This window comes from Notamacropus eugenii, chromosome 5 (assembly GCF_028372415.1).
Source record: "Notamacropus eugenii isolate mMacEug1 chromosome 5, mMacEug1.pri_v2, whole genome shotgun sequence".
Classification (NCBI taxonomy): domain Eukaryota; kingdom Metazoa; phylum Chordata; class Mammalia; order Diprotodontia; family Macropodidae; genus Notamacropus; species Notamacropus eugenii.
Genome location: NC_092876.1, coordinates 400,515,672 through 400,532,866, shown reverse-complemented (window position 1 = coordinate 400,532,866; position 17,195 = coordinate 400,515,672). Strand labels below are relative to the sequence as shown.

General features: G+C 39.6%; 1 protein-coding gene across 5 annotated transcripts in view; it reads right to left on the bottom strand.

The window, feature by feature from the left end:
- The window catches only part of HERC2 (HECT and RLD domain containing E3 ubiquitin protein ligase 2), a 229,202-nt gene that overhangs the window by 193,732 nt on the left and 18,275 nt on the right, over window positions 1-17,195 (bottom strand). The gene's annotated exons all lie outside the window — the stretch shown is intronic.

The following is a 17,195-nucleotide window of genomic DNA, read 5'->3' as shown; positions in this document are numbered from 1 at the left end:
ATTCACTAGTCAAGACATCACCCTCATATCACTGAGCCTCTATGAGAAGGAAGGACAAATAACAACTAAGTACATTACAAATACTGTCTCATTTGATCTTAAATATGTAGCACTGAGAGGTTAAATGCCTAGCCTATAGTGTTACAATAAGGACCTGAAATGAGCTCTTAGAGACTCCAGGGCGGGCCCTCTTATCTTTTAGGCCACACTGCCTTATGGAGAAACAAAATAACTCCTAGCATTTATGAGTCACATTTTAAGGTATACAAAGCATTCCTTTTAACACCCCTAAGAGGCAGTAGGTAGTACAAATGTATGTGAAGCATATATATGCACTTGGCACACAGCTATTATCATTATTTTTATTACTATATAGTACAGTTTAAGGTTTGCAAAGCACTTTACAAATATCTCACTTTATCCTCACAAAAACCTTAGGAAATAGGTGCTATTATTATCTCTATTTTTATAGATGAGGAAACTGAGGCAGAAAGGTTAAGTGACTGCCCCAAAGTCACATAGCAAGTAATAACAATAATCATTATTGTTTCTATAGAGCTTTAAGGTTTCAATGAGCTTTACACACATCACCTCATCTGACCCTCACAACCACCCTGGGAGGTAAGTACTATTATCATCTCAATTTTAGAGATTTTAGATGGAATCGAGGTAGACAATGGTTAAGTGATGTTCCAGGGTCACAGAGCTAGTAAGTTTCCTAGGCTGGATTTGAACTCAGGTCTTCTTGATTCCAAGTCCAGCACTCCATCCACTGTGCTGGATGGTCAATAAAAAGCATGCTGAAGATTTCAAATGCTGGAGATATGAAAGGGACATGTGGAAGGGTGTGTGGAGGGGTTTATTTATATATTTATGTATATATGGATTCAAATTGTACTGTCTCCAAAACATACTTTCACTTTAAAAGATTCTTGTTGGTATTTCTTAATCTCTTACATAAGACTACTGGCTACCATTTGCCTTTTCCTAAAAATATATCACACAATAAATTACAGCTGACAGTTCCAATTAAATGTGATTCCAGATGACACTTTTTGCTTTTACTGTTAATCTTTGTACAAAAAGGAAATTCACTGGAATTAAGACCTTGAAATTGTGAGATTTTATAATATAGAAAAGCAAAAATAGTCAGATGGGTTCCCTTTGAACCTATTGCCTTACAAATGTATACATCAACACACATCTTTCACAAGACACCATGTTACCCTTGTCTCATTTTATAAGGTTGTGAAAATTATTTTAACAGCTATGACAACCTCACAAGTAACCTGAGTAGATTAATTCTGGCAGAAGTCTGTTTATAGATTTAATAATAAGAGATTATGTTCCTTTTTTATGTTCAGTTAAATTAATGAGAGAATAGGATGGCATAAAGGAGAAATGGGTGAAAAAGAAAAGCACTAACTGGGCAACAAATGAAGTTCAGTGTTGAGTGGGAAGAGATAGTGATCACCTGGATTCGTTCTCCTAGGAAAAATTATAACATGTACATAAGCCATTCTCAAAAACACCGATACTTGTCAAGTTGTGAAATAAACCACTTTTGTCCTGAGCTTGTACAATGCATCACTGCTCTTTAGGAAAACTTACATGGCCTCTTTCAAGGTTCATACTACTAATAAGCAGCTGTTCCAAGCCTCTGCACCACTCCCTCCCTGTGCCCAGCAGACTTTGCTGAGAAAACAATCATGAAAACCTCATCTTCTCTACTTCACATTTCAAAATCTCTACATCTTCAACCATTATTTCTTCTTTTGCTCCAATCTGAGGAAAACATGGTTTATCTTGCCAAGACCAACCCACGAACCCACTGACTCCAGGGAGTTGAGTCTTTTATCACTCCTCTCACCTTCAACCTCAACTTTACTAGAACTCATTACTTTTCTCTCAAAACCACCTCTCTTCCAAATTTCACCATTTCTATTTAAGACTTCATCATCCTTCCAGTCTCCCAGCTTTATAATTTCATCCTCAACTCTTCCCTCTCCCTCACCCCACATATCCAATAAGTTGCCAAATCTCCCTTTCATCAGTGAACCCTCAATAAAAGGCCCACCACACATATTCACTGCCTCTACTTCTTCCTCAATCCCACTCACTTTTCAATCCCTTGCCATCTGACTTCTGACTCAACCACTGAAACTGCCCTTTACCAAAATTACCAACCAACTCTTAAGAGTGAATTTAATGACCTTTTCCAAGTCCTCATCCCTACATCTTTTAACCCATGGCCACCATCCTGGATCCTCTCCCTTCTCTTTGTTCTCCTATTTCTCCCTCCTATCTGTCTGACTATTCCTTCTCGGTCTCCTCTGTTGAATCATCATGTTTCTATGTCACGTGTGCTCTTTTCCCTAAATCTTCTTTTCCTTGACCATAACTTTATCAGTTCATATTGTCTCACATCTCTATGTCCAATTTTAATTTCTTTTCTGAATTCCAGTTCTATACCCTTTGCTATTACTATTAACATCTCAAATTCAATATGTGCAAAGAAGAATTCATCATCTCCAAAAAACACATCTTTTCTCCAAACTTCCAAATTTCTAATGAGAGTACCATCATGCTTCCACTTAGCTTGAAATCTCAGTCACTCACCCCTTTCTCTCACCCCTCAGTCATTCTGGCTCCCATTTATCTTTCCAGACTTGTTTCATATTGCTCTCCTTCAAAAAGTCAATGCTATCTATAATCAAACTAACCTACTATTCTCTAAACTTGACCTCTGCCCTCTGCAACTTTTTAGAGGTCAAGCCTGCATTCCACTCCCTCCTCACCTCTGCTTCCAGCTTCTTCTTTCAAGGCCTACCTCAGAAGCTACCACCTGCAGAAGGCTGTTCTTGATCCCTTCCTACCTTAAATCCTCCACTTGTTAGAGTTCTCTCCCTTCTCAAATTATCTTGTATTTATATGTGTGTGTGTGTGTGTGCGTAAGTGTGTTTTGTGTTGTGTCTTCCCAATACGACAAAATCTCTTTAAGGGACTATTTCATCCCCAATGCCTTGCATATTAGTACTTAATAAATATTTGCCATACTAAATTGAAGGTACTCTGAACTTTGTCAATAATATAAAGAACCACAAAAAACAGAAGAAATGTGAATATACAAATTATGGTATGGAAAATGATGCAGGACACAAAATTAAAGGTCTCTCTCATGGCAAAGGAAGCACATACAAGTAAGTCAAGATGGAGTCAACAAGATGTTGAAAACTAGCAGCAGAAGAAAAGGAGATGAATGCAACAGAGATACTGGGAATTCTGCTGACTAAAGGAAATATTAAGACTACAGCAATAATGAAAATCTTTTTAGTATGGATATCTAGGTAGCAACATTTCACATAAGGCACAACCTAATTTTATTCACCCCCCCCCAAAAAAAAAACCACTTATTTCAACTGGCATGAGCATTATAAATATCAGCTTTAATCTGGTCACACAATGGCAGGAACCTCTCTCACTAATGTTAGATAAGGAAATTTTTTTAAAGATGTCAATTTCAAATTTTTTTCATATATTTGACAAGTCTATCGAGTCTTTTTGGAGTAAGAATCAAAGTTCTGGAGATTCCCCAGAAAAAGTCTAGATTAAAATTTGGGGCAGCTAGGTAGTGCAGTGCATACAGCACCAGTGCAGGAGTCAGGAGGACCTGAGTTCAAATCTCACCTCAGATACCTGACACTCACTAGCTGTGCAACCTTGGGCAAGTCACTTAACCCCAATTGCCTCATCCTGGGTCATTTCCAGTCATCCTGATGAATATCTGGTCACTGGATTCAGATGGCTCTGGAGGAGAAATGAGGCTGGTGAGCTGCACAGCCCTCCCTCACTCAAAACCAAGTCAAGAGCAAGTCATGTCATCATTTCTCTGATGGCATGGTCTTCTTAGGCAACAAAGGATGAACACACACAGATTAAAATTTAGTGTTATGCTGATGATGTAGAGAAATTTCATTTAAACCAGAAATAACCATGACAATTATTAACATTAGCAAAAGTCTCACACACACACACACACACACACACACACACTTTATTCCATTTAGGAGACTTTCTGAAATGTTCTGGGGCTTGATACAGTCGCTATGATGTCATTTGAAAAAAGAAACATCTGGAGGACTTCACCATCTAAAGAGACTATCTCCTCCATATGAATTTTGTGCTGGATCTCCTTCTATGACAATGGTCAAAATCTTTGGCATGTAAAAGTCTCCCAGTTTTATGCCTCAATCCATGTGGAGTATGACTAAACAAGTTTTCCTCTGTTTATCATATCTTTCAAGGAATAGTGAATAATTTTGATGTACGCAAGGGAAACTCTTTGAAGATAAGCCTTTGAAGAGGTCTTTTAATGGACCAAATCAAGTGTTGTTTTTTTTTTAATAATCAACAAGCAATAAGCATACCAGTATCTCAGAACCCTTACACTTTTCAGTCAATTATGTGATGATAAAGATGTAGAGTACTATGGAATATTACTTGTGAAAGCCTGCCTGTTCCCTACAAATATCCACATAATTGATGTCCTCCACACATATACACAGATTCATATAAAAAATATTATATAGATGGGAATAGTTATCAAGATTTCTCCCAGTTGTCCTTTTTTTAAAATAAGATTCAATTTTTTTCTTCCTGAAAATATACTTGGTCTGCTCCAGCTATGTAACACTAGGGGTACAACCTTGCTTTGACCATAACAGAGGAGAAGTTCCTTTCCACTAGGGCAGAGGTATCAGACCCAAGGACCCTGTTCCCAGCCCTAGTCAACAGTTCCTGGATCTAAGGAACACACACACACAAAAAAGGGAATCCCTGCCACTCTAAGTCAGTACAAGGCTTAGACTCTCAGTCCTTGCCCTGAGGCACAGGATTTAGACTCTCTCCCTTCCTGCTCACAAAGGGCAGCCAAGAATCTAGTTACAACTCAGATAACTTATGGACATAAGGGAAATAGAACAGTCCCCTACTGCTGCGGTATGAGGTTTATGTGCACCTGCCCAAGGTCCTAGTCAGAGCCCTGGTCAGTGATTTCTGAAATTAGAAGGAAAGGGGCTTCTATACCTGAGGCACAATGCTGAGTGAACTGGCCCTTGTTCTCCACGGGAAACAAAGTGCGGTAGCAAGGCTTTCCATTCCACCTTGTCCATGGAGATGCAACAAGTTCTACTGCCAATCAAATCTCAGCTTTGGTCAGTGGGTCATGAGCAAAAGGGAACTATCTATCAGTGATCCAGCTTGAACTATTATCTGTTTAGGTGGTTTGGCTGGATTTGAACAGGAAAGGATGACTCCAAGAATCATTATAGGAGGTTTTATTAGAAATGCACTGACACTCACCACTAGCAGAGGCCAGTAGTGGATGCAAACAGGGAGCAGTAGCCAGCAGTGCAAGAAGTGAAACCTATAAGATGGAACAGGGAAGGGGAAAGAGAAAGGGGGTTGGGAAGACCCCCACTCAAGTTGTTGAGTAATATCTATAAGACAGAAGAATTCATCTCTGGGCATCAGTCAAGAGTGGGAGACATACGTGTTGTTAAGAGATTGGAAACATGAGTTAATATTATAAAAATGACAATTCTACCTAAATTAATTTACTTATTCAAACTCCAAAAATATTATTTTATAGAGCCAGAAAAAATTATGTCAAAATTCATCTGAAGAACAAAAGGTCAAGAATATCAAGGGAGTTAATGAAAAGAAATGCTAGGGAAGGTGGTCTAGCCATACCAGATCTTAAACTGTATTATAAAACAGCAACCATCAAAACTACTTGGTACTAGCTAAGAAATAGATCGGTGGAATAGGTTAAGTACACAAGGCATAGTAGTCAATGCCTATAGCAATCTACTGTTTGATAAACCCAAAGACTCCAGATTCTGAGACAAGAATTCACTACTGGACAAAAACTGCTGGGAAAACTGGAAAAAAGCATGGCAAAAACTGGGCACAGACCAAAGTCTGACACCATGTACCAAATAAAGTTCAAATGGGTACATGATTTAGATATAAAAGCTGATACTATGAACAAATTAGGGGAGTAAGAAATAGTTTATCTGTCAGATTTATGAAGAAAGGAATTTATGACTAAATAAAAGAAAGAGAACATTATGAAATGCAACATGGATAACTGTGATTATATTATATTGAAAAGTTTTTGCACAAACAAATCCAATGCAACCAAGATTAGGAGGGAAGCAGAAAACTGGAAGAGAATTTTTACAACTGTTGTCTCTGAGAAAGACCTCATTTCTAAAATACATAGAGAACTGAGTCAAATTTACAAAAATACAAGTCATTCCCCGATTGACAAATGGTCAAAAGACCAGGCAGTTTTCAGAGGAAGAAATTAAAGCTATCTGTAATCATATGAAAAAAAGCTCTAAATCACTATGGATTAGAGAGATGCACATCAAAACAACTGTGAGGTACCACATCATACCTATCAGATTGGCTAACATGACAAAACAGGAAAATGATAAATGTTGGAGAAGATGTAGGAGAGTTGGAACACTAATTCATTGCTGGTGGAGCTGTGAGCTGATCCAACCATTCTGGAGAGCAATTTGAAACTATGCCCAAAGGGCTACAAAAATGTGCATATCTTTTGCCTAGCAATACCACTTCTAGGGCTGTATCCCAAAGAGATCATAAAAATGGGAAAAGACTTACAAAAATATTTATAGCAGCTCTTTTTGTGGTGGCCAAGAACCAGAAATTGAGAGGATGCTCATCAACAGAGGAATGACTGAACAAGCTGTGGTATATGAATGTAATGGAATACCACTGTGCTATAAGAAATGATGAACAAGCAGACTTCAGAAAAACCTGGAAAGACACATATGAACTGAGGCTGAGTAAAAGGAGCAGAACCAGGAGAGCGCTGAACACAGTAACAGTCACAGTGAACAATGACTGACTTTGAACTCAGTTCAAATAAACAATTCCAAAGGACTCATGATGAAAAATACCATCCACATCCAGAGAAAGAACTATGACTATGAGTCTGAATGCAGAGGGAAGCAGACTATTTTCCTTTTGTTTTTTTCTTTCTCATGTTTCCTCCCATTCATTATAATTCTCCTATACAACATGACTAATGTGAAAATGTTTAATAGGAATATATATGTAGAGCCTATATCAGACTGCATGCCATCTTGGGGAGGGGGGAGGAGAGGAAGGGGGAAAAAAATTTAAAACTTATTGAAGTGAATGTTAAAAACTAAAAATAAATAAACTTTTAAAAAAGAGACTGGCAACAATTTCCTCTACCTCTAGAGATCTGAGTGGGGTTTTCTGGGGCGTTCCCCTGCCTATTAGGACAAAGATAGGGTATGTTCCCCCCAAGCATCTGAGCAGTGGCAGAACTTATCTCTAGACGCAGGGTAGGTGAAGGATCACCCAATGTTCGAACTTCAGACCATCCCAAAAGTAACAACCTTATGCCAAGGATCAGGGTAAAGGATGGTAGCTTATCATAATAAACAGTCAGAGGAGACCAAGGCATGGGGGTAAGAGTCAGCAAACCAGCTAGAAAATTTCCACAGCAAAGTAAAACTGTGTAGCAAGTCAAAGTTATAAGATGACCCTCAGGTGACAAAGCAGAGCTTAAGAAACATCAAAGGATAACACAGCAAAACATTTCCACTACAAACTATTTTTTCCCATCTTTGTTTTCTTTAATCTAATTTTTATTTCCTCAAGAACCACATCTAGGACCACTGTTCAGATTCCAAATGTGGTGAGGAAATACAGTCTCCAAATAACTCTTTTCTCAAAGAAAGTATTCATGAGACTTCTATAATCTATAAGTCTTTGGCCTCTCTCATTCCTTACTCTTGAGCAATATTTTTCTACGTACTTTTGCTATTTGAGATACCTATGTACTCCTTTGCACTAAAGTGACTGAGTACACTGATTCAATATGGAAAGAGTACCTAGTCAAGATCTTTGTAGAATTTCTCTATCTCTTCTGTCTGTATGATAAATGTTGGCACATAGGCTCCAATTACTCTCATGATGAACCTTTTGCAAAATACTTTTATAAAGCACTGCAGCAGAGGGTAACCAAACATCACAAAAAGTAATGTTCCCTGTTGTCTTTGGATGCATATTAAAGCAAGCAATATCAACTCCTTTAAATGCTTCTCTTAAAATAAACCTAGTAGTCATCCATCCAGTTAGCCAGTCTCTTTTCTGCTAGGTGGTGCAGTGGGTAGTGTGCTGGGCCTGGAATCAGGAAGATATACCTTCCTTAGTTCAAATCTAGCCTCAAACACTGCCTGTGTGACTTTAGTCAAGTAACTTGATCCTGTTTGCCTAAGTCTCCTCAACCGAAAAATGAGCTGGAGAAGGAAAAGGCAAACCACTCCAGTATCTTTGTCAAGAAAACCTTAAATGGAGTCAAGAAGAGTCTGACATGACTGAAATGACTGAACAACAACAAAAACTAGGCACTGTTTTGGGTGGTGAGGATTGTGACCAATGATTATTAATAATCAATATCTTGGGGAAGTGTAGAGCTTCCCCTCCCCCACTTCCAAAGCCTTGACTTTAAGTTCATTGTTTTTCTTCAGAAACACATTACTGCTAATGAAATTGCACTGACTCTCCTTATCCTGGTCAGTTTCTCACCCACACCACCCACCCTCAAAGCTTGCGAGGAATTTAACCTAAAAGTAGGGAACCCCACTGTGTTCTACTCAAGCTTGGGTGGAAACAGATTCTTCTGTCTAGATAACCCCAGAGTGGAGTGGTCGGGTAAAGCTGGGGACGGTCTATATAGAGGTATTTTCTCTATTTTCTCAGTACAAGGATGAAATGACAATGGAGTGACAGCTCCTGTTGGGAGGGTATATAAACTGTGCAACCTAACCCCAAAAGAAACCTCAGTTGGTTTCTTCTGTTCAACTCTTTGTTGTTTCCCTGATCCATACCTGAAAAAAACATTCAGGCACATTCAACCTACTAAACACAAATGCCATTTCTCCACCTGCTATCTTTCTGGATCATATCCTGCATAGCAGCTTTAACAGCTGAGCCTGTAGTAAGGAGGGAAACAAATTTCTTTCCCTTCTAGTCCATTAGGGTTCCAAAGAGGTGATAATGTCAACTGAAAACAAACCAGTGGGCTTTCATCATTAGTGAGAACTTAAGAGAACTGCTAACGGTAAAAGCACATTTCCAAAGCAGATTATGTATAGAATATATATGAATATGAATGACACTTAAAATTCACTCAAACATCTATTTTTCCAAGGATTATAAATATATATCTTCCCTGCCTTTGAGTGCCCTGGTTTTGCATTTTCTCTTTCGTAAGTATCTCTAGATGTTCTACTTTGCTTCCCTACCCTCACCTCCTCTTCGTACAAGAGAGTTTAAATGAAATAAGACATGTGAATTTCTGTCTGGAAGGTGCTTTAAAACCTAAATGTAACTTCTTCATTTTGTAGAGATAAGAAAATTTAGGGCCAGAAATGCTAAGGACCTTGTAAGAGTATAGATTTGGTACTGAGAGGAACATTAGGGGCTACTTAGTCCAACTGCCTCATTTTACAAACGAGATAAATAAGGCCCAGAAAAATTAACTGATTTACCCAAAGTCAAATTGGTAGCAAATGACAAAGGTAAGATATGACTGCAGCTCCTTTGACTCCAAAACCAATGCATTCGTTGGCACTGCATGGTGTGACAGCATGCACAGTGCAAAGTATGCAATGCAGTGTATTTCAGAACCAAGGCTGCAGTGAAGTTGCACAATGTAAAATGGGTGAGAGCTGTCAGAAACACTTCAGATTCATTACGTATTTCATTTTTAACTCATTTTTGATCATTGCATTCAGAAACCTTTGACTGTTGGCCAAATTTTTCAAGACCCCATATGGGGTGGTGACCCACAGTTTAAGAAGTATGAATCTACACTAAGGCAAAAAAGAAGCTGAAATTTGCATCAGTAGAGGAAATACTCACATAGCTGAAATCAGAATCCTCAAGCAGGGAAGTAATAAGTACTACTTGATATTGTTGCAACTTACTATTTCTTCAGTCCATCAATTCTTTAATTAGGATATATTATTTACCTTTTAGGACACATTTCTATCACCAGAGAAGTTAAAAAATTCAAAAGGTTGATTTAAATTACGAAAGAGTAACATTATAACTAATAAGTTTCTACAAGAAAAATCAGCTGTACTAATCAAAATAAGTGGGGCTTTTGCCCCCTTGTATTATCCATGTTTAGGCAGCTAGGTGACACAGTGGATAGAGTGCTAGGCCTAGAGTCAAGAAGACTTGAATTCAAATCCTACCTCAAACACTTTCTACCTATGTAACCTTGGGCAAGTCACTTAACTTGTTAAGTTTTCTCAGCTTTAAAATAAGGAAAATAATAGAACTTACCTCCCAGGGTTGCTTTGAGGTTCAAAGGAGATAATATACTTAACAAATTGCCTAGCACATAGTAAGCAGTATAAAAAAAACTAGCTATGACAATGATAACATAGTTTAGCCATATTGAATTCCACATCATGAAGAAAATCACCTAAATCTCAGTTTTTTCTCCTACTTTCTTACTTTCATTTTGACTCAGTTTCTCAGAAAGCACTATGAAAATAGAATAAAGATAAATGGCACAATTCTTACCAAGAAAAGTCACACAAATTTGTCCATCAACTTGTACATATTGATGCTCAAAAAACTTAGTATCCTTCAAAATAAGTTCTCCAACCTTCAAGATTTTTGAAATGAAGTCCCAGACAAAATATTTCAATACACCTAACTTGCCTACGTACATAACTGACAGAAAGGCTACTAATAGGCAAAAGACAGTAACTAAGCTATTTCTGCAGCATAAAACTAAATTCTTTTCCTTGTACTTTTATAATCAGAAAATATTCACACAACTACTATCTTTAAGGTATAAACAGGTAGGATACTGGCCTTGGAGTAAGGAAGACTGGTTCACATTTTAAGCTGGCTGTGTATCTGTTATCTACTAAAGGAAATTCTGGTATCAAAAGGACAGATGGGAGTAGCATTTGGCAGGTGGGAAAGTTATTCCTGGTCTCCCGAGAATTCTATTTTCCCTCTCTGTGCTGTTAATGCTAAATATGCTTTTTTCTACATTCATAAATATGGTTTCATATTCTCAGACTCTATAATTCGGAGATAGAGATATATAGCTCATATATAAAAAGAGATATATATATGACTTTCTATGAACAAATTATTTTAGTACTAAGACTTATGGAAATCCTACCCATCAGAATACAAGGCACCAGAATTGTATCAATACTGAAGAAACATGACCTATAAAGAACAGAACAGTGAGGAACTAACTGAAGTGGAGTGGCAAAGAGGTCAAAACACTAAATCCAACAAGTGGCCACAGATACATCTCTCACACTGTTATAAACTTACTTTCTGGTTACTTGTAGCCCCAAGTTATGTTCTTGTTTAAACTACAACTTCCTATGTAATCTTGGCTTCCTTACTCAGAAGTATTTTATGAGGGCACCAACACAGCTGGGTGGCAATCTTTCCACCATATTCCTCGGTCCAAGTTTAGACCCAAGGCTGCTCTGCTATATGCTTTGATGTTAGCAGGCTGCTTGGCCATTTCCTAATTCTATTAAGAAGAACATGACCCTATGTCTAATTCTCACTTCAAGTTAGTATTCAAACACTGCTGACTCTAGAAAGAACACTAATGTGCTCAGTACTCATAGAGAAGAAGGCTGGTTTCTGGAATATAAGTTGCAGCTGAGGAAAGGAATGAGATGGCAATGCAAGATTTGATTAATGATTCACATATTCATACCTGACACATCTGAACCCCTGTAGGTCATCATCCAAACCTATTCCCTATCTGCTAGTACCCGAGTCTATTCTCATCTCCCTCAACCAAACCCACAGTCCCAATCAAAATTACCCACCCCTTCCACTGTGCTCTCCAGAATGCCTGCTCCATAGGCAACAAACTTGCTTTCATTTTAAATCTTGTCATATTCCACTCCTTCCATCTTCTGATAATCACTGAGACCTGGCTGTCCAACACAGTCTCACCAGCCATTCTTTCCATTACTGGCTACACCTTCACTCCTCCTCAGCTCATTGGTTGAGGTGAAGGAACTGCAATACTCCTTGCTTCCCCCACCATCTTCTCTCTCTACATCTGTCACTTAGTAAATTCTCCTTCTCTGTAGTCCGTTTAATCCACATCTTCCATCCAAACAACATTCTGGTAGCTGTTGTCTACCAGCCTCCAGGACACTCCCTCTCCTTCCTCAAACAGATCAATATCTAGCTTACAATCTTTTTCTCCTCAACTTATACCCTTACACTAAGGGACTTCAATATACATACAGACATACTCAAACACCCTAACCTCCCAGTTTCTCAGCTATTTCTCACCTATTCCTTCATCCTACCTTAGTTACACACAAAGATTATCATCATACCCTTGATACTGCCATCACCTACTCCATGTTCAGGAAGTCTTAACTCCCTCACCTGATTACATTCTATTGGTTTTCCACCTCTCCCTTGCCTTCCCAGATCAAACTCTATTCTTCATAAACATCATGACCTCTAATCCCTTGACTCTATTTTCTCTCCTCTCACTCTCTTAACTCCCTACAATCTGGAAACTGCTCTATCCAAAGTCACCAAAGAGTTTCTAATTGCCAGATCTGTCTTTCTCCTCAATACTCATCATTGATCTCTCTACAGCACTTGAAACTGTCCATCTTTCTTCTCCTTGATACTCTCTTCACTCTAGACTTTCAAGACAACATTGTCTCCTGGTTCTCCTCACTTCTCTCCCAGGCTATCACCTCTGCACAAAGCCACTCTCTCCTTCCCCTAGCTTGACCTCAAGTTCAAGTTGAATCAGTTCCACTATACACTGTTCTCTTCTCCAGTCCCTGAATCCCTTTGTCATATCAATGATTATGTCTTACCAGGTTTCAGCTTTGGATCATTTCCACTATCCTGTGCCTTCACTCCTACAATACACTTGCTGAATAAAGGTGGAGAAAACTGTGCAACTTTTCTGACTGGGTCCACTTACAGATTTATTTTATGCAACCTCAACTGGGCCCTCATTGTTACTAGGCAATCCTTCTATATTCTCCACAGCAGCTCTTCCAAACATTTTTGTCTCTCCTCAAACTTCCTATGGCTCTGCCATCTCCCACTGCCACAACTGAGAACCTTCCCTCATAAATTACTGAAAAAATTGAGCCCATTCACCTGGAGCTCCCTCATCTCTCCTCCCCACTTTCTATCAATGAGATAGCTTCTGCCACTGATTCCTCCTTCACCCCAGTCTCAGAAAAAGAGGTGGCCCTCTTGCCTAGGCAAACCCCTCTACATGTGCAAGGGATTCCATTCCATCCCATCTTCTCCAGCAGAATGTCCCCTCTGTCATTCTCATTCTCTCACTTATCTCTATCTAATGCATCCTTCCCATGATACTGTTTCCCTGCTTCTCAAAAAACCCTCACTTGACCTTTCCATTCCTGTAATCATCCTTTATCTCCTCTGCTTTTGTGATTACACATCTTAAGGAAACAACCTAATATAGATGCCTCCACTTCCTCTCTTCCCACTCCCCTCTTAACTCCCTACGATCTGGCTTCTGACTTCATCATGCAACCAAAACTGCTTCCTCCAAAATTACCAATGATCTCCTAATTACTAAATACAACCACCTTTTTTCAGTATTCATCCTTCTTGACTTCTCTGCAACCTCTGACACTGTCAATTACCCTCTTCTTGACACTCTACTCTCCTCCCATCTATCTGACCACTCTTGGCTGGATCCTCACCCAGATCACACCCTCTAAATCTAGAAGTCCCAAAGGGTTCAGTCCTAGCGTTCTTCTCTTCTCCAGCTATCCTACTTCACTCTGAGAGCTCATCAGCTCCCACTGACTGATACCATCTCTATGCTGATGATTCTCAAATTTATACGAATCTCTCTGCTGCCCTCCAATCTCCTTTCTCCAACTGTCTTTCAAACTAGATGTCCAATAGGTAGCTTAAACTCAAAACTGAACTCATTATTTCATTATTTTTTCCCCTAAGCCATTCCTTGCTGGGGATGGAAGCTCAATTCCAGGTGGACAGTCTCGGGCGGGTAAAGGTGGGAACTTCTAAATCTTAGAGTTCTCACGAGGCCCCCCCAGGAAACGACTGGGAATCGAGGTGAACCGAGCTATCTCGTGTATTTCCGCCTCTTCCCGTGAGAAACGTGATGGGAGAGAGCTCTCCCCGCCCTCGAGATTGTCCCAGATCTGGGCACACTATTGTTATCTAACAGCACGGTATTCAGATGCAAACTATGCTGCTGGAGAGTTTAAGTAGGATCAGGAAAGCCTGAAAGTTCTCTTGGGCGGAGGGGCGCGGAGCGGACAGAACACAAGGCTCCGCTTTACCTCTCTCCTCTCTCCCCTCCCCCTCTCTCCCCGCTTATACTTCTACTTCCAATCTCTTATTGTAAGATCTTTGCCTCCTTGGGAGATTCTTCGCTCCCTCCTAAGGAAGAATTCCCCTGCACTTGTAACTAGACCCTGAAATAAAGCTCAATCCTTGTTCGACTCTGGAACGTCCTTTCTCTCATACGAGCATCCGGTTTGGCCAACCGAAGACCTCCGATAGAGGTAAGGGAAGACTCGGGTAGCCCTCAGGCCTCTAGGCCTGGCAATTCCTGCCCCTTCCTTATTTACTATCAAGGACACCACCATCCTCCCAGTCCCCCAGGTTCACAACCTAGATGTAATTAATCCTCCACTCCTCATTATCTCTCACCTTCCCCATCCCTATCCCCCATCAAATCCAATCTTTCCAAGGACTGTCAATTTCACCTTTGCAATGTCTCAAATATGCCTTCTTTTCTCTATTGATACTGCTACTAACCTGGTGCAAGCTCTCCTCACCTCACACCTAGTCTATTACAATGGTCTAATGGTTGGTCAACCCTACCACAAGGCTCTTCCCCATCACTCCAGTCCATTCTCTATTACACCACCAAAGTGATTTTCCTAAAGCACTGGTCCTCTGACCATGTCACTCCTCTTACTCCCCTCCACTCAATAAGCTGCTCCCTATCACTTCCAATCTTCAATACAAAAGCCTCTGTTTGCTATTCAAAGCCTTTCATAATCTCCACCTCTTCTTACACCTTATACCACTCCCCTCCCCATATTCTTTGATCCAGTGACTCAGGCCTTCTGACTGTTCCACAAAAAAAGATACTCTATGTGTCTGCTGAGAATTTTCTCTGGCTCTGCCCCCTGTCTGGGAGTGCTCTCCCTCTTCATCTCCACCCTCTGAAAGTGCCTGCTAAAATCTTATCGACAGGAAACCTTTCCCAATCTTATAATTCTAGTGCCTTCCTTTTGTTAATTATTTCCCATTTATACTCTATATAGTTTATTTGTACATATTTATGTGTCCCTCATTAGACTGTAAGGGTAGGGATGCTTTTTTGCCTTTCTTTGTATCCCTAGTGTTTAGTACAGTGCCTGGCACATAATAGGTGTTTAATAAATGCTTACTGACTACTGACTAAAAATTACAGACTGAGGTTCAATGTTGTTTTCTTTGTGTTGTGTGACTAATGGGGTGCTTGGGTACATGTGCTTGGGCCCCAATTCTAAAATCATTTCTCCTTAGCCTCAAAACACTAATCCCAGGTAGTTTTTCCCCAGTCCAAGGATCAGCCTGCCCCAGCAACAACCATTATCTCTCTTCCTGATACAGCAGCCAGTTGCACCCATAGAACTTATTAGTCTGAACTGACTAAACGGGCTGTGCACTGGGTCATAACGACATTTACTACTCACTGACCAATCATATGTATCCTAGACTTAGACATATGTGTACTTCCTTACATTTATTTCATCAAACAAGACACTGATTAGAGCAGCCTGGTAGTTCTGGGCCAGCCCTGATCTCTGGCTGACTTAGTGACCTCCAGGTAGACACCCCACCTTGGGCTATTTCCCAATAAACTCTGGGTAAAATACCTGCCCAGTAGATACCAAAAGTGCATGTTCCTTTAAGAACTGACCACTCCTTAACCACTCCCTAATCCTACCTCAAAATACCTAGTTAGCATATTTGGCACATGTTTCACTATAGAAAGTCCTATATAAACTTTCCCTGTACACCTCTAAGGTTGCAGGTTCCCTAAGAACTCTTGCCCACTGAAAAGCTCAATAAATCTTTACCTTGACCTCAACAATGCTTGAATCCATGAATTCTTCTCCAGGTGACCTGCCCCTGGTACCCCGGTCTTTGTGGGGGTCTCGTACCCCCCTTCCAGCCCTCATCCTGACCACAAAATGAATTACATTTAGTTACTACAAATGAAGTAGTTGTATATTATCCCATCAGTTCTTTAAATAAGTCTAGTATATCCCACGTGTGATTTCAAAGCAAAGAGAATGACAAATTTATCTCAGGAGGTGAAAACAGAATAAAGGCTCATGCGACTCAGAAAAGACTTTCAAACTTACCAAAAATTTCTGAACAAGTCCGTAGAAGACATGCTTAGAAACAACAAAGACCCAAGAGTGAAGATCTATGTAAAAAACATTACTAATTGTGCCCCTGGGAAAAAATACACACTGGGTATTTTCCAGAAAGTCTAGCTATAATGCCTAATTACTTGTATTTTTCTTACTATGAACAATTATGTTCCTACTATAAAAATAGTATTAGAATTTCAAATTAACCTATCTGAGAGCATTAGTCAAAGTTTTTTATTTGTTTTCCTTTTTGTTTGGGGTTGAGGAGGGCGAATTGTAAAAAGACAGACCACACACACATACCATGCCAAAGACTGACCACACACACACACACACACACACACACACACACACACACACACACACACGCACCAAGTCTCTGAAAGTTTTTCTATTAGAACCCAATGGGGGGGAGGGGGGAAGTGGCTATGTAATCAAGAGCCATATAAATAAAAAGCACCTTAATTTAATCATATTTAAGACTTTTTAAAACTAAAGAAAAATATAAAATGCTATTCAACAAATGATTTAGCTCTTTTTTTTATCATCAAATGAGAAAGGATAAGAGAAAACTGGGGGGAGAAGGCTACCATTTCTGTTTCTGACAAAACCCTGATAAGATCTACCACTATTGCT